The sequence below is a fragment of the Podarcis vaucheri genome (genome assembly GCF_965113315.1).
Source record: "Podarcis vaucheri genome assembly, chromosome: 3".
Classification (NCBI taxonomy): Eukaryota; Metazoa; Chordata; class Lepidosauria; order Squamata; family Lacertidae; genus Podarcis; species Podarcis vaucheri.
In genome coordinates, this window is record NC_138761.1 from 62,875,613 (window position 1) to 62,899,300 (window position 23,688).

Here is a 23,688-nt window from a genome sequence, read left to right on the forward strand (position 1 = left end):
CTTTAAAAAAAGAAAAATACTTTGATTAGGGCTGACCCCACACTTTAACTTCCAATTTCACCTACAGTGAAAACTGATTCGCTTTTCCATAGATATTACTGGCAAGCCCCCTCAAGATGATCTGTTTGTTAGCTTTGTAATTTTAACCTGCTTTTGATTTGTGTGGCACTGCATTAACATTTGGTCAAATGTCAATACGTAAATCTGATGGGCTGTGTTGATCCATGTGATTTTATTTACTGAAGTTCAGAGATGTCTTTATGGCATACATCACCGTGTAAAGGCATCTAATTTGCTGTCACATCTGATTCGATCTGCCGATACATGATCTGATTTGAAGAAAATATTGCAATAAATGAGAAGAGAATCAGAGAGAGAGAGAGAGTGTGTGTGTTCTTCACACATTACACTGAACACAGGTACAAGCTATCCTTATACATGTACAAGTGTTTGTGTGAAAGTACACACTTCTAGATTTGTACATTATTGTTATTATTGTTATTAAGTTTTATATACCACCATTCATCAAAAGATCACAGGGTGGTTCACAATATAAAAATACAAGATAAAAGCACAGATAAATAGTTAGAACAAAAACTACAAGACAAAAAATCCCACTCCCACAAACACATTTAAAAGACTGTATAATATTAATCAGCCAAAGGCCTGGTTGAAGAGGAACATTTTCACCTGGTGCCTAAAGATATGAGTAGGGGTTGAAAATGAGACAGAAACCCTGAGTCAGGAGTTGTGCAAGGCTCAGGATGAAGCTAGAAGACAAAAATGTTTATCTTAGGCAAAATTGCATACCTAAATATGTACATTAGGAAAAATGTGCACTAGATGCTGGTGAATTGTTGTGAGGACAAGCTACTGTGGAAATGTGGAGAACTGCATTTACAGATAGGATAAACGAGAAGCTGAGAAGAACCTAAACTGACAAATGTGTTCATCCTTACTGAGACTGAACCCTCAGTCTGAGATTCCATAAAGCTCTGCCTTTATTCTTCCCCTCATGCCTGTTTCCACAAAAGGGTGCTATTTTATCTCTACATAGAATCATAGAAATGTAGAGCTGGAAGGGACCCCAAGGTCATCTAGTGCAACCCCCTGCAATCTAGCAATCTCAACACAGTCTCCCATCCAGTTTGAAACCATACCAGCCCCTGCTTAGCTTTGCAGATGCGGTAGCACTTTTATTGCTGCACCACTAGCTACAACGGACACAGAGATACCTAGTACAGCTTTTCACATGGAATGCCATACTCTTTCAAATAATCATGCAGGAAAATTAATGCTGACCCTTTATTGATGTGTGCAGAGCACCAAAAGGCATGATTGGGCCAAAGCAGTTCAACATGCTCGCCATAGATTTGTCCCTGAGCTAAACCCCAGGGGCGAGCCTGACTATAGTTTAGAGTACTGATGTCATGAAGATTCAGCTTTGATCATTTTTGAAAAACTGTCACTTAGTGAGCTAGTCCACGGTGTCTAAGCTAAAACTGTCACAGCGTTTGAACATCTTGAATCATTATGCACATTAACCTTGAGAGTTATCATGAAAGAGCATTTGCTGATGCACAGATAACCACAAGGTAGAGAGGGAGGGAAACTGTAACAGAACACGGGTTCACGGTCATGTATCATTCAAGAATGCTCATGCTGTAGATGACTTGGCTAATAAAGATGCAGAGAAGATTTTCCAAGGTCTCTAGGACAAATTTGCCATAAGATCTTTCAAGATCATTGTGGGCAACACCATCAATTTCATGAAGAAGCTTTAGGCACAATTTAGCATGCATACCATCCACTGGACTTTACTTGTCTGTGACTTAAATGTACGTTCAGAGGACATTTCAAATGAGGAAGAGGAAGAAAAACCTCCATGGTTCCTATATAATCTCATGCCAGCAAGTTCAGGCAATGCCTTGTGTTTAGCCACACATAAAATTTACCTGGACATTTAGCTAGTTATGTCCCCAGCATTGCTGAGTCTAATTAAAAACTGGGATTGCTGAGAGGCAGACAGTGATCGTAGCTACAGTGGTGCCCCGCAAGATAAATGCCTCGCAAGATGAAAAACTCGCTAGACGAAAGGGCTTTTCAGTTTTGCGTTGCTTCGCTAGACAAATTTCCCTATGGGCTTGCTTCACAAGACGAAAACGTCTTGCGCTTTTTTTTAAAAGCCGCTCGAAGAGGCGCAGTTGCGACGGACCGTGCTTCGCAAGACGAAAAACATCGCAAGACGAAAAGACTCGCGGAACGAATTCTTTTCGTCTTGAAAGGCACCACTGTATTAAACATACCTTTTATTTAAGTTGTATCTCACCTGTCTGCCTACTGGACCAAAATAGTAACAATAGCTATAATTAATACTTAGGTTTGTTACATAGAAGGATATGCATTTTTCCTGATTCTGTTGCTGTTTCCCTGAGTGGTAAAATTGAAACAGAAATAAATATCAGGAACAGCCAGAACAAATCAAGAATATCAGGAACATGCGCTGTTACCCCTGAGCTGCCTTGAGTCCCTCCAGGAGAAAATGTGGGGTAACAACAACAACAACAAAACAGCAACAAAAGCACAGTTTCGAGAACCCTGAAGAGCTGAAGGGATCAGGTTTGGATCGCCCAGCTGTGACGCAGAAGGAGGAAGAATCAGAGAAAGTGGATCTGCCTCCTTCACCATGACTACTTTAGAATGGGGAGCCAGGATTCCAGCTCTGCCTACTCCAGTGACCCTCCTGCAAAGGACAAAGCCTCCATAGAGGCTGGGGAGTGCTCTGACCAGCTGGAGGGGCAGGCAGGAGGCAGCAACAACTGACCAGTAACCTGGAAAGGAGGATGCAATCTTGTTACCTAGAACCAGGCACCACCTTTGCAGATAAAGGCAGACCCACCTGCCCCAACAGAGTGTGCATTTGCAACCCCTATATTCTTGCAAAGTGAGTGAGTCTCACAAAGTGATCACACCTCACCTTTCAAGCTTGCTGAAACTTGTTCATGAAACTTGTTGGGACATCAACGTCACTTCAGTCCAGTTCTGATTTTTTTAAAAAAAAAACAACAAGCAATTTTGGTTGAATTGTGGTTCTGTCTCTTCCAAATCTTAATAAAAAAATTCTTCCAGTCATTTTGAAAGTTGCCATATTTTTATAACTCTATTCATAAGCTACTATAATGATCAGGATTTCAGACATTTTGTGCCAACCATCTATTTTCTCAAGATACTTTACTTTTTTCTCCTAAGCCATTTTCATGCCTGTGTGGAAATATACATGTTGAAGAACAATGCTTTACACACAACCTCAACAAGTAAACAAACTATGGTGCAGTGTAACTGCAAGCACATACATGCGCAAAGAAGGGGGACGATTCTAGACCTTTAACTGAAGTAAGCTCTTTAGAGTATTCAAGAAATGACAATTCATAAGGAAACAGCTGGAATACAGATGTATTCCACAGAAACTGGCTGACAAATGCCAGGAAAACTGGATTTGTTTGGCTAATCCTAATCTCAGGGTTCAGAATCAAACTAAAAGAAACACATCATACTTTTTTGTGAATGTATGTTTCTGTACATGTAAGTTTTTAAACTGTTTTTAATGTTGTATTCAAATTGTAGTAACCCACTCAGGGACTTTAGGGTGAAGGGAGGGTAAATAATAATGTAAAGGTACTATTTTGAGCCATCATCCAAGTTTCTTGCCTCTATTATTCTCAACATGAGATCCTATTTCCTCATACTATGTTGGTCTATGTTAATTGTGGGTAATGTACCACACAATGGTGAACATGTGCAGTATTACAATTTTCTATCCCCTCAGCCTTCCAGGGTTCCTCAGATTCAATACAGGGATGCAAGTGGCGCTGTGGTCTAAACCAATGAGCCTCTTGGGCTTGTCAATCAGAAGGTCGGCGGTTCAAATCCCCACGACAAGGTGAGCTCCCATCGCTCTGTCACAGCTCCTGCCAACCTAGCAGTTCAAAGGCATGTCAAAGTGCCAGTAGATAAATAGGTACCGCTGCGGCAGGAAGGCAAACAGCGCCTCCATGCACTCTGGTTTCTGTCACAGTGTTCCATTGCACCAGAAGTGGTTTAGTCATGCTGTCCACATGACCCGGAAAGCTCTCTTTGGACAAACGCCAGCTCCCTTGGCCTGAAAGCGAGATGAGCACTGCAACCCCACAGTCACACTTGACTGGACTTAATTGTCCAGGGGTCCTTTACCTTTACCTTTTACAGGGACCTGCTATGCAACCCACAAATCTCACATTCATCCCATGGTCATTGCCATCATAAGCACATCCCAGCGTAAGAAGCACCCTGATGGGTCAGGCCACTGACCCATCTAGTCCCACATCCTGCTTTCGCAGTGGCCAACCAGATCCCTATGGGAAGCCCCCAAGCAAGACACGAGTGCAACATCAGTCTCCCCAGCTGCTGTTCATTCTGACGGCAGAGGCAGAATATCGCCTTCATGGCTAGTGGCCACTAATAGCCATACTCTCATCTATGTACACTGGTGTAGAACTGGTGCTGGAACAGGTGATGGATGAAGCAGCCTTGGCACATATTGTGCAAGGTCACATACATTGTAACAGGCAGCCCAATCCTCTTTAGTAAATGCCTTGTGCAAATATGTCCTTAGAAAGAGCTGTCCTTGGCCATGGAGGTCTCTGAAGCTATTGATGTTGTTTACTTATTGTCTTAACTTTTGAATTAGATTTATATCTGCCCACTTTTTTTCATTTATTTTATAGGTGCCTGCTGTTTTCATTTTACCTCTTAAATCACAAACCGTTTTGAATGAAGAGGTCTCTTCTGCGGTTGTGGCTTTGAGGCCATTTACGTAAATTTATTACAGCTATTCCATGTTTCGCAAAATAAAATTTCTACAAATCTAGTCTCAACTGCCCATTATAATGGCAAGGGGTGTGTGAATGGAAGGCCAGTATACTGCAGAGATTCCTGCTATGAGAGTGAGTGAGTGTGTGTACGCACGCACGTGCGTGCACACACACACAGCACATTTCATGCCCTATGATGGATGCTTGACTACCCAGTGGGCATGTTTTTCCCTAATGCAGCAAGGTCCTTAAGTGCAATGTTTACCTTTTTTTCTCATGGGAAGGAATGCCAGCCATCTACCTTTGTAGCAAAAAGCAAAGGGATTCACTCAGGAATGAAGACTAGCCCTGTTTTCTGACCCTGATAACTCCAGCAATTAAAAAATGTTTCCCTTTCTCTGCAGTAGCTCCACTGGGGTTCTATTTCTTGGTCCCACTAAAGCATCAGGAGTGCAGTGAAATGTTCTGAACGGACTATATGGATAGATCCTCTTAAAACGCCTGCCTGATCTGGCACCTTCCAGATGTTTGGGACTCCAGCTCACACCATCCCTCAGCCATTGGCCATACTGGCTGGGACTGATGGGCGTTGCAGTCAAAAACATCTGGAAGTCATCAGACTAGAGAAGGCTGTTCTAGGCAACTTGCAAATAATTAAAAAGAAAATAATAAAAAGCCAAGAAACCATCAACAGTCATTTAAAAGAGACTGAACTACAAGTGAATCAAAGCAGCAACAGCCCATCTTAAGCAGCAAGTTGGTGTGGCAGGAGAGGGTGGGAAGTGTGGCAGGAAGATTTGAGGGCAATCAAAGAAACATTTAAACATTTCGGTGTAGTATAGTTCCGATGTAACCTTATTTGCAGAATATTGATAGATATTCTTTTTCAAAATGAGAGCAACAGCACCAAGTGATACTGAGGACAATCCTAGTTGTGTTTTTCAATGTATTTCTCATCAATAAAAAATCAGTGTGGCACGAGCGAAGTTTTATTCTGAAAATGTGGCCCAGAAAACAGTTTGAGAACCAGGGCCTAAAGCATGGGTAGACAAACTAAGGCCCGGTAGGCAAACTAAGGCCCAATCGCCTTCTAAATCCGGCCCGCAGATGGTCCAGGAATCAGCGTGTTTTTACATGAGTAGAATGTGTGCTTTTATTTAAAATGCATCTCTGGGTTATTTGTGGGGCATAGGAAATCGTTCGTTTATTTATTTTTCAAAATATAGCCCGCCCACCCCCACAAGCTATGAGGGACAGTGGACTGGCCCCCTGCTGAAAAGGTTTGCTGACCCCTGGCCTAAAGTGTTGTTCGAACAGAGCATATGTCTAAAACAGGTAGGTGTTTTTCCCCTCTTTGATATCCGATTATGGGGTATCACAAAAACAAAACTTTGGGAGGGTGAACATGTACACGGGTCCTCAAGTCTGACGTTACAGAGCTTTCTTTTTATTGCTTTATATTGAACAAAAACATTTTCATTACCATCACAATACTGCAAAAACAAATTGCACTGAAAGCGTGCAGTGAATTGACACAGATTTGAAGCAGATGTATTCTAAAATAGAGGCTACAAACATTTAAAAAAGAAAAGAAGAAGAACTTTCCCCCTAACATTTCATATCTATCCATGGCTAGTTCTTCCCATTGCTTCTGGAACAGCAGCTCATAAAAAAAGCATCTGCATTTGACAATATATGTGGGAAGAGTGAGTTCTCTAGAAATTTGCTTAGCTAAGGAAACACTGGGAATTTGGATTGCTCTCAAGGAGTATTTGCCAAGAAATATTTGCACATGTTTCAATGTAACTTTAAGGGATTCACAGCAAGCAACCTGTTTTAATCCACAACTGCAATTGCTGGTTTTGTACAGTAAAAACCAGAAAGGGGAAAGTTCAAAATGTGATTCCCCCCACCCCACACCCCTGATACAACAGTGGCTAAGGCTATAGGCACATACGGCCATTTTTGGGTGCTGGTCCACAACGTTGTCAAATCAGTGTAGTCAAAAGCCAATAGCAACTTACCCAAAGGCTTGCATTTTCCATTGACAACCTGTCATAATGCCATGCCAATTTTGGGATTCATCTCCTAAACATCCATTCCTTAATGTAGTATACTAAGATATTTTGCTGCAACAGTGAAGGTGGTGATGATGGTGCATCCAATTCATTCAGAATATGCAGGCAGAGGGAGCAATAGGAATGGAAGCGCTTGCATGTCCTTCAACAACTGTTGAAAACTGTGTAGGAGAAGCCATAGTTCAGGAATGAGCTATCTTCTCCAGTCTGAGGGCCACATCCTGGTTCCGGGCAACCTTCCAGGAGCCACATGCCAGCAGTAGACAAGCCAGAGGCAAGAAGTGGACACATGTAACTGTACAGTAGGCTAGCTTCTACACACACACACACACACACACACACACACACACACACACCAACACTCCTTCCATCTTGCCTCCATCCAGGCAAGCAAGAGTCTTTGAAGGCCCATCCCAGTCAATCAAAAATACTAAAGGAGGATGCAAAGCAGGGGTGGTGAGGGGCATGGCCTAGGAAGAGGGGAGTGTACCTAGGGAGGGTGTGTGGCCTGGGGAAAGTCCTGACAGCCTGATGGAGAGCCTCAGAGTGCCAGCCCCTGTGCCTGAGGCTCCCCATGCCTGCTGTAGCTGAAAGCAGAGGATGAGTCCAATGTTCTGACCCTTGAGCAGCCTTCATTCGTTACTGCATTCGGTTCTCTCTCGACCAGCATACACAGTCCATTTCTTGTGGGTGTGACTCCATGGGCAAGCCTCACTGCCAACTCCTTTTATCAATTTTCTTCAGTCCCCTTGTATACTTATTCACATTTCAACAGAAACCTCCAAGCGGTTTGCATACCTTGTATGATTATGCAGGACTAAGAACCAGGCCTCTCTTGCAACCTGCTTTCTCTGGCAGTTTGTCAAAAACCAGGTCTGATGAGCTTTGCATGGCGTGGTGTTGTGTGTGTGTGTGTGTGTGTGTTTAAAAAAAGCCAGAGCACAGGGTTCTAATTGATAGCTGTTCTCAAGGCTGTAGACATTTTAACAAAGAAAATAAATAAATAAATTCCTTTTCCCAGCTATAATGGCAGCAACCTTGAAATCAATTAATTAAAATAGGAAAGAATCACTCATTGTTAAAGATCCATCCTGGCAAAAAAAAGGGGGGAGAATAACCTTACTGAAATAATAATAGCTATTTATCCTGTACAACATGGGCTCTTCTTTATGAAACACCCTATTATACGTAAGAGCTGTCCAGATTCAAAGGCATTATACACAAGATCGACTAGCAGCAATATTTAACAGAGTCCTATTGTCTGCTGCTCTCTAAATTGCAATTTGCCTTCATAAACTGAAAAGAGATTTTTATTCCTCTGGGTATGTGTGTGTTTCTCCCCACACCCTCCTTTTTTGTGGAGGAAGGGAAGAAGAGAAATCAGATCTCAGTTGTCAGCCTAAATGAGCTTTCTAACCAGCTAGGATATTATAACAAGAAAATGAAGGTATTTAAATTCACTAACTTTAAAAAAAATAGATATCTATGTGTTATTTTACAAAAATCCCACCATGTAACAATACTTCAACAGCCAAATCTTCCTTGTAGGCTATATCACATTGTAATTGGCTGAGATGTAAGTTATGTATTTAAGCCAAATGCAAAAGTGCTATAACAGAGAAAGAGGTCAATTATCTTTTAGCAAAGACTGCTACAGAAAGAAAGAAAGAAAGAAAGAAAGAAAGAAAGAAAGAAAGAAAGAAAAGGAGGTTAGTGCAATTAGAAAATACTATTTAACATGATTAGTCATTTCTGGTATTCTAATACTACTACATCTTTTCTAAACTATGTGCTGTGTTTACTTAATTTGCACAAGGTTTTCATTAGCAGAGGGTTGTTGTTATTACTAGAATGGGTTTTTCTATTTGCAGCACTAAATTATGATTGAGCTGGTGTGCATTCACAGCACTTCTCCTAAGGAACAAAACCCACAAAGGGAAATGACAGTCACCTACACTGATCAGATGAAGCAAAGAACACAAGCCCTCTTGACCTTTAATGGCTGGGCAGAAGAGGGAATTTTGGCAGGTGAACCAGAACAGTTCTAGCACTGCACAGGCAAAAGAAATCTTTGACTGGACACAATTTCTTCTTTCTCTTGGCAACTGTTAAAGATACAGGGAAATGGTTCAGATCAGGACAGCAGCAAGCCCCCCAAAACTACACCCCTTTTGTTCCAATCAGGCTGTATTCTCAATCCAGATTACGCCTCTCCATGGCTGCCACTACTTTAAAACACAAACCCATGATTATTGTCATGTCTGTTTTGGTCCTCAGTGGCAAGATCAGGTATGAGGGATTTATTGTGTTCAGGTACAGCAAATTATCTTTGCACTCTCTTCTTAAAGACAGCCAAGAGTCCAGATTCACCTCACCTCATCCCTTAAGCCAGGAGACATCCTCTTACAGGTCTGTAGTAGCAGCTCTGCTACTACTACATATAAACTTGTAAATAAATTCATTAGCAACACTTAGTGGGGATGAATAGGGGCAAGTGCCCCAGGCTCCAGAAAGTGTGCTCTGCCATCTTTTGCCCACACACTTAGGTTCTCCAGCTTCCTAGAGTAAGATGAGGAGAGACAGATAGAGGGCTTCGCTGCTACTTCTGGCTCCAAAAGTAGGGTTGCCATATTTCATGAAGTTACTGTTCTTATTTTAATGGAATTTAGAAACTTACGGTCTGAGATGTACTTGATTTAAACGTAATTTAATTAATTAATTTTATCTTGTTATACCAGTGTTGCTGTATGATGTATTGAATATGGGCCTATGGCCGTAATAAACTGTCTATCTATCTATCATGAAGTTAAAATCCGGACGATTGGGCAATTCAACAAAAGTTGTGGAGAGTTTTTTGAGAGATCGCCCAAAAAGTTGTTGAGTTTTTTGGGGGGAGGGTCATAAAAAAGAGCTTTTTTTGGAGAGCTCCTGTCCGCAGCCGCCAATCACACTGATCTACTGATCACCACGCCAATCACATGACAGGGAGGAGGAGGAGGCGACAGAGGAGCAGCTCCAGGCACTCAGCAGGCTCCGGCAGCTGCAGTCATACCGCGATTCCCAAATGCTGTCTGGATCTCTCGTCAGGAGGCCCTGCCTCCGCCACATCTAAAGCTCTCAGCACTGCAGCTACTCAGAAACTTTGGGCTCCAGGCAGGAAGGAGAAGCAGCGGCAGTGCCAATGGTTTCTGTAGCCCCCCCCCCCAAACAGAAACATGCCTGGGATTTTCAAGACATATGGCGGCCCTATCCAAAAGAAATAATGTAAGCTAGAGAGGAGAGAGAAGATGGAGGGGCCACCATCTCTAAAGCAGCTGAAAAACAAAAACAAAAACAGAAGGAGGCTACTGCTATTATCACTGGGAAGAGGAGAAGGGCAGTAGAGGCAGTAAGAAGATGAAGACAAGATGGCAGCCTAGACAGCATGATTCTCTTCAAGAACCTCCCTGCGCCACACACACACACACACACACACCCTTGGAATAGCCCTGACAATAGCAGTAGATCAGAGCAGATTGATTTTAGTCATTTGGCAATTGTTGACTTCAAACAATATAAATAGCAAATACTCCATCCTGGAAATAAGGAATATACTTAAAGGTAAAGGTAAAGGTACCCCTGCCCGAACGGGCCAGTCTTGACAGACTCTGGGGTTTGTGCGCCCATCTCACTCAAGAGGCCGGGGGCCAGCGCTGTCCGGAGACACTTCCGGGTCACGTGGCCAGCGTGACAAAGCTGCATCTGGCGAGCCAGCGCAGCACACGGAACGCCGTTTACCTTCCCGCTGGTAAGCAGTACCTATTTATCTACTTGCACCCGGGGGTGCTTTCGAACTGCTAGGTGGGCAGGCGCTGGGACCGAGCAGCGGGAGCGCACCCCGCCGCGGGGATTCGAACTGCCGACCTTTCGATCGGCAAGCCCTAGGCGCTGAGGCTTTAACCCACAGCGCCACCCGCGTCCCATATATAGGAATATACTTACATTTTTTTAATAAAAAAACCCACCTTTTCCTGGCGCAAATCTCTGTATTTCAGAGAGGGTCATGCTCTGCTCTATCTGGTGATTGCAGAACAAGTCAAGGCCAGAGCACAAATTAAATATATGGTGCAGGAATCAGAACATTTTGTTTTAGAAATATAAAATATAGCCCCTTGATGCTCTGTCATATAATTGACTTTTACTGCTCACCATTGGGCAATAAAATTAAGAGCTATATTTAAATCAGTTCCCTAACACACACCAATATGCTATAAACTGAAGTGTGTATAAAACAGGTTCTAAAGGGGGGAAGGAAAAGGAACACTGAGCAAGTTCCTCCAGGCTAACTATGTACCTAAACACAAATAGCAATTTGACAGCACACTTCCCTTGCCTTGAAAAGAAAAAGTAAGAGCAAGCATCTTCTCACTTAGGCAGAAGTGCATAACGCATTGTATAATGGAACAATTCACAACAAGCAGACACAACTTTCAGTCAGAACTCAAAAAAGAGAGCCTGCATTCTTCACTGGGTCCTATTTAAAACACATTGTTGTCCAGGTTCTGTGACTGCGGCATTCACACAACTCTTACAGTCTTCACTGTACAGTATTCATTCCTAGGTCATGCTGGTCTCCGGTCGTCTACCTGGGTGAAGGCAGCAGGACAGCACCTTTTACATCCAGATAGGAGAATATCAATTTGGTGGCAATCTCAGGTCACATAATTTCTGCTCCAAGGCTGGTTATTTCCTTCACACCCGCAGCTGTTACTAAAAGATTAAAAGAGAGAGTGCAGGAACTGTGCCCTTATTGTGGTTTTATTAAAAAGAACCATGGCCTTGCATGATCAGGTCTACAAGTTGTCAACTGAAAGGGCCAGAGCTGAGCCAATTATTCAGGGCAGGGAATAGTTAACTCCAGAACACCAAACAGATCAGAGCGTCCAGAAGAAGTCATGTTGTCAAGGATAGGCAGAGGTCCAAAGATGACACACCAGAGCAAGCATGAAAATGCAATGAGTCTGGGCTACCAGCAGCTCAGATTGAGGAATCAAGCTACTGAAGCAGTAGCTTGTATATTCCAAACAGGTCCCTATTGGCTTCCTAGATCACCTAATAAGCTACAGTAGTTCTTCCTACCCTAAGGGTGCAGAATCCTTTTTAACCTGAGGCCCATATTCCTTCATGGGCAATCTTCTGGATGGGGCACACTGCAGTCTTGCTAGGACCAGATGTAAAAGTGGATGGGTCAATTCATGCGATCTGTACAGTAGGTTACATTCTAGCCACACCACAACCAGAGGTTTCTACATAAGCAGCTCCACCCAGGCAAGCAAGAGGCATGATTGAAGTTGAAGGATATTCCAGCCAAGCAAAAACATTCAAAGAGGCAAAGGAGCAGGACTGGAGAGGGTTGTTGCCTGGGAAGGGCTGTGGTTTAGGTCTGTGTCAACTCTAGGCAAACAAGGAATGTTGTATTTGACTGCTCCAATGGCTTATGTCCCACACTTCAGACTTAGGAATGCTCTGGTTAGTGCACCAAGGAAGGTACCTGAGCTTTCTAAGTGAAGTCTTGGTGTTCCATTGCAGGTGTTTCTGCTCCACATATATCATCTTCACACAAGAGTTTCCCACTTGCCTCACAAAAGCGTGCACAGCATGCAACAGCTATTCACTGAGAAGCTCCTTTGACTGGTTTTGATCATCCTGCTGTATGAAATTGATGAAGCCAGTTCTGTACAAAGTAAGAGTGAGCTTGAGATCGATGTTGATATGTGTTCATTAGTGTGACTGGTGGTGATCCAAGTAGCATTGGAAGCATTCTTGGCCATGCTTCATAGGTCTGTGTGCTTCTGGCAGAAAGCTGGAGGCAGATTCACATGACTTTTTGCCATAGCACATTGAGTCTGGGCGGGGGGGAGGGAGGCTGCACAATGCAAAGACTCGTTTAATGAAACCATCCACATAGTTCAAGGACACAAGCCAAGCCACAGCCATATGTTACTGAGGAAGGAAAACAAACAAATAAGCAGACCCAGCTCTTTCCCTCTTTTCTCATAAGACAGATAAGAACAACTCTCCATTGCTATTGTCATTCTGGTGTCTTTTCTTTGCAGTGAGACCACCTTTAATTCATTGTTCCTGAATATAGATAAAGAAAACTGGACACACTAATTTAAGGAAAATATTGTTGGTATGTTTCACCATGTTAATAACTAGCAAGATGGTGGAAATGTCTATGGAAACATGGCAATAATATTCAGCCACAACTAGGAATCGGGGAAACCCTTTCCGTCTGTTATTTTCAGTAGCACACACACATTTCATTGAGTGGTTTACCCTAATAGATGCAGTTTTTGCTGGAGAACTGCATTGCAAAATTAAGAGAAGTATGGATTTTGGAGGCTCTATTGTTTCAGAAAGTGCAGTTTGGGCACGTTCACCTTCAAAGGTGGACTGAATCCCATTTTCCCACATTCTTACCTCCAGCTGAGTGGGAAAGTGTGAGCTCCAGTTTTCTATCTCCAACATGAGTTGTATGTCAGCCCCTATCTTTTCCTGTCCCATCTCTTAACATCTTCTGTCTCTCCTTCCTTTGGTCTGGGTTCTTTGCACTACCTCATCTGTTTTCAGGTTTCTCTCTTCGTGATCCATCCGCCTCCATCCCACATCTCTTGCTCCTTGCTTCCCTTTGATTTCGCTAGCTAGTTCAGAGCCCATCTCTTAACTGAGGTGCTTTCTATACGTGTGTGTGTGTGTGTGTGTGTGTGTGTGTGTGTGTGTGTGTTTGCTTTCTGGCTGAAACAGACTCCTGTTCCAAGATGTTTAGCAATAGCACTTTAAAATACTTCACACAACAATGGTATTGTTTGGCAACTGTCTCCTGTAGAGCTGCAAAACTGGTCTCAGCAGATGTGTGTCAGTTAAATGGAGAGTGCCGACCAGCCAGTTATTGGGCATTGTGTATTTTCAAGCTGACTTGTCAGTTAGTGCTTGAAATTAAACTCATTCTGATAAGCATAAGAGACATAATTGGTGAGTCACAAAGGCATTAGGGCTTGAATCCCCAGTCTGCCTTCCTGTGGATTTCTCCTCTGTAGTTCCTAGGGGACACAGGTGTTTGAGAGGATTTCTCTGAGGTAGAAAGTCACAAAGGATCCAAATCCAGCCCTTTACCTTCTTCTCTGAGCTTCCCAATAGTACCTTTCCCTTCTGAGCCAGCAAAGCCATTACGAAGAAGGCAGGCAGATGTGCATATGTATTCACAAAGATGTGGAACATTATGCGCCTGGATACTTCACCAGTCCTCCTGGACATCAAGTTTACCTTCTTTGTAATGCCATTAATGGTCTGGCTACTGCCTTCTAGCCCAGGCTTCTTCAACCTCTGCCCTCCAGATGTTTTGAGACTACAATTCCCAGCACCCTTGACCACTGGTGCTGCTAGCTAGGGATCATGGGAGTTGTAGGCCAAAAACATCTGGATGGCTGAGGTTGAGGAAGCCTGTTCTAGCCAGATCATCCTGTGGTTCTGTAAGACTCAACAATGGTATTTAACATCTGCTGTCCTGTGAGGAGGATTCTTACAACTTGCTAAACATTTATATGGGTTTTGTGTGCATACTTGTGAGCTGCCTTAGAAGGATGTAAATGCTGGATATATATAACTGTAATAAATAAATGAATAATAAATAAATAAATATTGGTTGTCCTCTGTTGTCAGGGGTTCAGAAGCAGAGACGCAGAGAAGGGTGGAAACAGAGAGCGAGGGGGAGGAAGCCGAAGGGAGAATGAGTGATGATGACGACCCGAGATCTCCAAGCCTAAGCAGTGAGTCAGAGGACTCCCAAAAGGGAGCCCCAGTGAGCAGAGCAAGGGGGGGATCCGGGGGGACACCCCAGGAGGAAGGGAACAGAGGAGATTCAGAGAGCAGCAGCTGGAAGTCGGGACCCACGCTCATAACTGAGGGCGGCAGCAGCTGGAAGTCGGGACCCACGCTCAAGACTGAGAGCAGCAGGGAGGAAGGTAGCCAGGCATCGGGTTCCGGAGGCTGTCAGCAGGAGGGAGGGCACGAGTCAGGGGTGGTCACGCCCTCCTCAGAGAGCGAGGCAACGGTTAAGAGGAAAGTAGAGAGTTGGGCGCGCGCGCCAAGTTCAAATGCAGCGGAAGCTGGAGCAGTAAGCAGCCCGGAGAGTGAGCCAGGTCCTAAAGCCCGCCGCAAGGAGGCAGAAGGATCAGGGGGGTCAGCGTCAGAGGAGAGTAGAAGGGAGGAGGCCCAGGGGGGCAGAAGGACCCAGAGACGTAGGGAGAGGCGAAGGAGGTGGAGCAAGGCTAGGGTATTAAGCTGGTGTGCAAGAGGCGGGGACTCAGACGGGTCTTCGCCGACCTAGAGCAGAAGGTGTAGAGCTGCACGCTGCAGTTCGGAAATGAAACCTGTAACTCAATAAAGACTCTTTTAAAGTGGACGCTGTGTGGCGTGGTCCTATGTGAGCTGGGACCTGGTAGCAGCTCTGACAGTAAGACCCGTCTCTTCAAAGCTTCAGAAACCTGAAACCTCGCAGCGGGAGCAGAAGCCGCTAGGGGAGGAAGAGGGGTGTCTGTAAGCGAGCTCACAAAGGTTAGCAAGATGACGGAAGAACAGAGGATCTCCGCGCTGCAAGAGGCAGTGACCCAGTTGTCCTCAGAGGTATTGGCTTCCAAGAAACGGGAGGAGGAGACTACAGCCGCCTACAGAGACCTACACGCCAGGTTTGAAATGCTTGTTAAGCAAGGGCAACCGGGACCCAGACCGGAGGGCGTGGGATTGGCACGGAGAGCAGGAGGGCTTGTGGCTCACTTCGATGGGACTTTGCAACAGTACCCTAATTTTAGAGCAGACGTAATGTGCGCACTGCAACTGCTGGCAAAAGACTTTAGAGATGAGGAAGAGAAGGTGGGGTTCATATTGTCCCATTTGCATGGGGATGCCAAAGCCTGGCTGCGCAATTTGTGGAGGGATAAAGATCCGGCGCTTCAGAATGCAGATGCCTTTATCAAAGCGATGGATGCGTGTTTTTTGTCTACTATTGATGTGGATCTTGCCAGACGGGAGATTCATGGACTAAAACAAGGGAGGGCGAGCGTCCGGCAGTATCACGCCCGATTTTTTGCGCTGGTCAGTGCTTTAGAATGGGATCGGGATTCGCCCCCTGTCAGAGACCTCTTCTGGGAGGGTCTAAGTTCAGCGGTTAAGGATGAAATTGCAAGGGGGGAGAGGCCCCGAAGCACGCAGGAGGTGGTCCAAAGGGCGCTGACTGTGGGGGTGAGGCTGGAAGAACGTCCATGGTGCAGAGATGAAGGACGTGGAGGGCGCGAAGCAGCGAGAAGTTTCTCTTTCGTTCCGAGGGAAGCAGCGCGTGCGCAATCCACACCTCCGCCAGGAGGGGGAGGGGAACCGATGGAGGTTGGAGGTGCAAGGGCTCAGTCAGCAGCCAGAGCCCTAGCACCGGCAGCAGTGAAAGCGAAGCCTCCTAGAGGGAACAGGAAGTGTTACATCTGCGAGGATCCAGGCCATTTGGCGAAGGAGTGTCCCCGGAGGCTCCACAAGCACACTGCAGCCTCAGCAATGGTGACTGCAGCAACGCAGCAAGGAGAACCACAGCAGGGAAACGACGATGTCTGGCTGGAGACGGAGGCACTGGGGCCCAGCCAGACGCATCTGTGAAGCAGTCCCCAGCAATCTTGCAACCCACGGATCCCCTCCCACCCAAACCAGTAGTGCAGCTCACAGCATCTCTCCAGCTACCCGACGGCGTCACTATCGAAGTGCCGCTTTCTGTGGATTCTGGAAGCAACGCAGACTTTATAGCGCAGAGCTTTGTGGAGCAGCACGCTATACAGCTATTGCCTGCCACTCTGCCCCTGCAAGTCGTCACAGTGGATGGCAGAGAGTTGCTAGGGGGGCAGGTGGTGAAGCAGACGCCACCGATGGTGATGCGCCTTGGCAACCACAGGGAAGTCATCAGTTTTAATGTCACCCAACTGTCGGACACGCCCATTGTGTTGGGCATGAGTTGGCTGGACAGGCACAGTCCGACACTGGCTTGGTACCAGAGACAACTGATCTTCGGCTCCTCTTATTGCGCAGAACACTGCATCCTGCCCCGACGGGAGGGAGAGGAGGAGGAATCACAACTGCAGTTGGGAACGTTGCAAGCGGTCCCCCACAAATACGCGAGCTTTTTGGAGGTCTTCTGCGAGAAGGAGGCGGACAAGCTACCCCCTCACCGGCCATATGACTGCAAGATTGACCTCCTACCGGGGGCGACGCTGCCGAAGGGGCGGCTATACTCCATGTCTGAAGATGAAATGCAGGAACTCAAACAGTTCATCGAGCATAATCTGGAGCGTGGCTTCATCAGAGAGTCCAAGGCAGTGGGGGGCAGTCCCGTTTTCTTCGTGAAAAAGAAAGACACGCCCCAAAAAAGACTAGTTGTGGACTACCGCCTTTTGAACCAGATGACCAAACCGTCTGATTACCCCATGCCCAGGATTGACGACCTCCTCGCGACGGTGCGCAAGGGACGCGTGTTCACCAAGTTGGACCTGCGAGGGGCGTACAATCTCATCCGCATGCGGGAGGGCGATGAGTGGAAGACGGCCATGTTCACACCGCTGGGCACCTACGAATACAGAGTTATGCCCTTTGGATTACAAAATGGCTCTCACTGTTTTCAAGCTTTTATGCATCACGTGTTGGAGGGACTCCTCTACAAGACATGCGTCTGCTTCCTGGATGACATCCTGATTTTCTCTGACTCGCAGCAAGCTCACGACCGAGACGTGAGGGAGGTGCTCAGCAGGTTGCAACAACATAGACTGTACGCCAAGCTGGAGAAGTGCCAGTTCGACACGACGGAGGTGGATTTCCTGGGATACAAGTTGTCGGACAAGGGGATAGCCATGGACAGCACCAAGGTTCGTGCGGTATTCGATTGGAAAAGCCCGCGCAACCGGAAGGAGGTCCAGCGGTTTGTCGGCTTCGCCAACTTCTATCGCAAGTTTATCAAGGGGTTCGCGATGCAGACGGCAGCAATTACGGACACGCTCAGCTCCAAAAAAAAGAAATTCATCTGGACGGAGCAGGCGGAACAGTCCTTTCAAGCGCTCAAGCATCTCTTCGCATCGGAGAAGCAACTGCTGCATATCGACCCCAGTAAACCGTTGAGGGTAGAGACAGACGCGTCAGACAGAGCCGTGGGAGCTGTCCTGCTGCAGCGAGACCCGCAGGGGGTGTGGCGGCCGGGAGCGTTCTACTCCAGAAAGCTCAGCAAGTCGGAGCAGAACTACACCATCTGGGACAGGGAGTTGCTGGCCATTCATGCAGCTTTCAAGGCGTGGAGGCACTTCCTAATCGGCGCCAAGCACACGGTGCAGGTCTGCACGGACCACAAGAATCTGGAGCACTGGCGCACGGCTCAGTTCCTGAACCAGAGGCAGATACGTTGGGCGGAGTTCTTTGCTGACTTCAATTTCCGAATAGAGTACGTCCCAGGCGACACCAACATCATGGCGGATGCACTGTCCCGAAAACCGCAATACCTAGAAGAGGTGACGCCAGCGGCGGCCATGCACATCTTCGCACCGACGGCGTGGGCGTGTGCCTCAGCTACAGTAGACCTGGATGCGGTGCGACGTGCATTGCGGGACGACTCATTCGCGCAAGACAAGATGGCGAAACTGCTCAGAGGCACGGCTACCACGGACGAGTTCCAGGTGCGGGACGGCTTGCTCCTACGCAAAGGGGCTGTCTATGTACCAGGAGACGACCTTCGCGCCAAGGTACTGCAACAGTTGCACGACGCACCCACGGCCGGTCACTTTGGCACAGAGAAAACGATGGAATTAGTCGCGAGAGACTTCTGGTGGCCCAGGCTGAGAGGAGAGGTCGCGGACTACGTCGCGAGGTGCGACACCTGCCAGAGGGCCAAGCCGGTACACAGACCACCGGCGGGACTGTTAGAACCGCTGCAAACACCGTTTGAACCGTGGGAGAGGGTGGCCCTGGACTTTGTGACGGATTTACCCAACTCGAGAGGCAAGACAGCTGTGCTAGTGGTGGTGGACTTGTTCACCAAGATGGCACATTTCATTCCGTGTGCGAAGGTGGCCACGGCGGAACAAACCGCCAAACTGTTCATAGATCACGTGTTCAAAGTGCATGGCCTGCCACGGTCTATCCTGTCCGACCGCGGACGCCAGTTCATCTCGTCTTTCTGGCAGAAGCTGATGGGTTTTCTAAATGTCAAGGTCAATCTGGCATCAGCAAGACACCCGCAGACCAACGGGCAGGCAGAGAGGGTCAATGCCATCATGCAGCAGTACCTGAGATGCTATGCCAATCAACAGCCTGCGACGTGGGTGGATTACCTGCCGCTAGCCGAGTTCGCTTACAACAACACGAAGCACGTGTCCACAGGAGTGACGCCGTTCTTTGCCAACAATGGGAGGAATCCCAGAACCTTCCCGGGACTGGAGAGAGTGGGGGAAGGAGAACCACAGACGGCGGACGCGTTCGCGTCAGAGCTGCAGGCGGTCCACGATCAACTCAGACGGCAGCTGGAGCTAGCTAAGCACGCCTACAAGGTGCAAGCTGACAAGCACAGGCGGGTTGGCGAAGTGATCCAAGTGGGAGACTGGGTCTGGTTGGCAGCCCACGCAGTGCCGACCAGGTCGCTTGCCAAGAAGAAGTTGGGGCACAAGCAGATCGGTCCGTACCAAGTCGAAGCGCAGATCAACCCGGTAGCCTTCCGACTGGCGCTGCCGGAGGGTTCCAGAATGCATCCGGTGTTCCACAGGTCGGTGCTCACTCCCTACAAGGCACCTCACAGGTTCCAGGAGCCAGGGACGGCGCCAAGTCCGCTCCGGGAACGGACGGAGACGCGGGAGGTGAAGCACCAGGACCACATCAACGAGGTCACGGAGATTTTGGACTCCAGATGGGGGGAAGAGGGAGTCGAATACCTCTTAGCCAGAGAGGGCACCCGGGCCAGCGCCAATAGCTGGGTACCAGACTACGCTTTGGAGGAACCCCTGCTCAAGGACGAGTTTCATGCCCTCTTCCCACACAAACCCATGCCAGCGAGCTTCTTCGACGACTGGTTGTTCACACCCACACTTTCTTCCAGCACGTTCCATGGATTCGACTCAGAAGGGGAACCCGCACGGAGCACCCGTTCCCCAGAAGGTTCACCGGCAGGTTCGGCATCAGGCAACTCGTATTGGTGGGACGATCGACCAGAGGAGCGATGGCGCAGGAAGTGGCTGGAGATGCCAGGTCGAGCGACCGACGCAGAGACTGACATGGACGTGTTCGGGGAGGACCTCGGGTTCGAGCACGGCGGTACAGAGATGGAAGAGCAACAAGTCAACGTCGACGACCGCGAGGGGGAAGACTCGGAGGTCTTCAGTTGGCGGCCACCCACGGGGAGCGACCTGTATCCAGCATTCCCTCCCATGATGATGGAGCGCCCAGCACCCACACCTGACAGCGGGGAGGGGGGAAGGGGGGGCTTCGAGGGGGGGATGGATGTCAGGGGTTCAGAAGCAGAGACGCAGAGAAGGGTGGAAACAGAGAGCGAGGGGGAGGAAGCCGAAGGGAGAATGAGTGATGATGACGACCCGAGATCTCCAAGCCTAAGCAGTGAGTCAGAGGACTCCCAAAAGGGAGCCCCAGTGAGCAGAGCAAGGGGGGGATCCGGGGGGACACCCCAGGAGGAAGGGAACAGAGGAGATTCAGAGAGCAGCAGCTGGAAGTCGGGACCCACGCTCATAACTGAGGGCGGCAGCAGCTGGAAGTCGGGACCCACGCTCAAGACTGAGAGCAGCAGGGAGGAAGGTAGCCAGGCATCGGGTTCCGGAGGCTGTCAGCAGGAGGGAGGGCACGAGTCAGGGGTGGTCACGCCCTCCTCAGAGAGCGAGGCAACGGTTAAGAGGAAAGTAGAGAGTTGGGCGCGCGCGCCAAGTTCAAATGCAGCGGAAGCTGGAGCAGTAAGCAGCCCGGAGAGTGAGCCAGGTCCTAAAGCCCGCCGCAAGGAGGCAGAAGGATCAGGGGGGTCAGCGTCAGAGGAGAGTAGAAGGGAGGAGGCCCAGGGGGGCAGAAGGACCCAGAGACGTAGGGAGAGGCGAAGGAGGTGGAGCAAGGCTAGGGTATTAAGCTGGTGTGCAAGAGGCGGGGACTCAGACGGGTCTTCGCCGACCTAGAGCAGAAGGTGTAGAGCTGCACGCTGCAGTTCGGAAATGAAACCTGTAACTCAATAAAGACTCTTTTAAAGTGGACGCTGTGTGGCGTGGTCCTATGTGAGCTGGGACCTGGTAGCAGCTCTGACATCTGTGTTTTCCCCTTGTGACTTCATTGTATCATGGTGTGGAAATATTTCCCCCCCACCTTTCTTTAGAAGTGTCAGTTGACCACATAGCCGAAAATTAAACAAATAAAGTTGCTAATTTGAAACAAGCCCTAAAGGCTTTAATATTCCTTGCACTATAGCAACGTGCAAAGTCATTCCTATTTAATTAGTTAGGCCAAAGTATTTGCAAAACAATTACGAATGTAATTTAATTCCGGTGTTTGGTAAATATCCAGGGATTCGTTAGCTGCAAACGTATGACCTACATGTTGAGTTTGCTTTACAAACTACCGTTAAACCAGTCGGATAGAAATTAAAAAGCATATCCTGGCGAGCCACAAAGAAGTGTGTAGATGATGGATACAGAGAGAAATAGAAGGCGTGTTCACCTGAGCTTCTCTTTCAAATTAATGCCACACCAGAAGAGTCACCTTTTTCTACTTCTCTTCCCCTGTAGCAGTTCTTGAGCCTGTTCCAGATCCACTGTGTGTAATGTTCTTCACTGCACACAGTGGTGTTGTGGTTCTGAGGGAATGTGTTGCTGGATGGCTGAGCTTAGTCCCCTTTATATTGCTTATATTGTTTTATTTATTCCATTTCAACTGTGCATATTTTACCATCATGGCTCGTTGGTTCCTAACGTCTACTATCGTTTTCTAACTGGGTGCCAGCCTCAGCAGCGAGAGATTCACAATGCACTGAAGTAATTAGCTGAACCATCATGCAAAAAAATAAATATTGCAAAGTAGATAGTGTAAAATATCTATAATCTGGATATACAAATTTTGTGTTTCAGATTTTTATGGTGAATAAAATTGCTTGTAGAGCCCAGAGCAGTAAATAATGCTGCACATTATACACCTTTTCTTTGTTCATATACTTAACCCTCCAAACCACTTATAGATTCCAGGAAATTTAAAATGTAGTTTTGATGTTAGGTGATAGGAGTTGATGCATTTATGCTGTGGGAGATTTTTTTTTTCTTTTTTTGTCCTGCTGAATGAACAGTAATCTTATGGTTCTATTTTGCTGAGTCAGGTACAGCCCCCCCCCCTTCCTCACAGAGAATGGTTCTGATTAAAATACAGTTAAAATCTATATTTTAATTGTTCATCTGCCACCAAAGAACACTGAATTACAGTTTGTAACCGTTTAAAGGCTTAGTCTCTGTGTGTGCTTGTTTCTTAACTTGGTGTCACAAGCAATAGACAATGGTACTGCTCCCCTATAGAGGTAGAACAAATGGTAGAGCTGGTGTTTGTCCTGGTATTTTCCTGTTGCTAGGCAAAGACAGCCAACCCCTGATTAAGGATTGCCAGATGGTCTGAAAATTCTGATGCTGCTACTCCTAGTAACAAGCTAGTCAAAGCACTCACCACAAACACATACAAAGTCAGCCAAGCAAAGGCTGGTTATCCATACCGAAATAATTAGGCCCCACTATATGGCTACGATCTTGCACCAACATGTAACATATGCAGATAAAAACAGATGAGCAACGTATGTGTTTAGCAGAACTGAAAAGAGCTATCTTAAAAAGCACACTAGGCTGCCTTGTGGAATATTTCACAGATCTGAAAGGGATCAAATTAAGGAAATACCTTTCTTGCGTACTAATTTTCAATCAATTATTATCTGCCTATCTAATCACAGACTTGCTCTCATAGAGGCCAGTACGATCTGAAGCTATTCTAAGGATGTGTGCACAATGTCTACTATCTTTCATTCATTATCTTAATTGTCCAATTCCCTATCAGATTCTTTAGGGTTTCTTTATGCATCAAAGACAAGCCTGCCAAATCCATAACCATTTTTAAAAACTCAACATATACTAGTAATTGTCCTGATAAAACAAATGCAAGTCCCTGGCTAGTATCTCCTGATCATGGTTTACTATCGAAGATGGCTTACTTTGCCCTACCTGCCTTGGTCTATGACACTGGTGGCTGAAGATGGGCTACTGGCAGACAGAGTCCCAATAAAACAGAGCCCTTGCCTGCCATGAGTCCAGTTATGTACCAGTATGTAGACACCTTACAGTCACCAGTGATCTGGATCCACAATGCCGTCTATGTCATTGTTTTGTTAGACTGATCAGTTGAACATGCCCCATCACAAGCTTCTGATTAAATAGCATCAGCGTATCTTACAAAAATAGCAAATAGAGCAACTTACAAAACTGATTCTGTAAAAGCAACGTATGACAAAATGTGTTACGTAGGGCTGCCATACGTCCAGATTTTCTGAACATTTTTTCTCCTTTGATGCTACTACATCCCCATGTTACCTTGCTTGCAGCATCCTTGCTGCTTCAGGCTTGGGAATAAACTACCAGCCATGTGGCATGTATCATATTACATGTTGTTCTTTTGTGATATGGCCCAATATCCACCAG

General features: G+C 46.7%; 1 long non-coding RNA gene across 9 annotated transcripts in view; it reads right to left on the reverse strand.

Annotated features, from left to right (window-relative positions):
• LOC309528510 overlaps positions 1-23,688 on the reverse strand; it is a 117,887-nt gene that overhangs the window by 45,688 nt on the left and 48,511 nt on the right. The window contains exon 3 of one of the 9 annotated variants that reach the window (XR_014217772.1): positions 11,500-11,578. The exons of 7 other annotated variants lie outside the window; for them this stretch is intronic. This is a non-coding gene — a long non-coding RNA (uncharacterized lncRNA). Of the gene's footprint in view, positions 1-11,499; positions 11,678-23,688 lie in introns of all 9 variants that reach the window. One more of the 9 variants, XR_014217773.1, reaches the window with a different exon arrangement.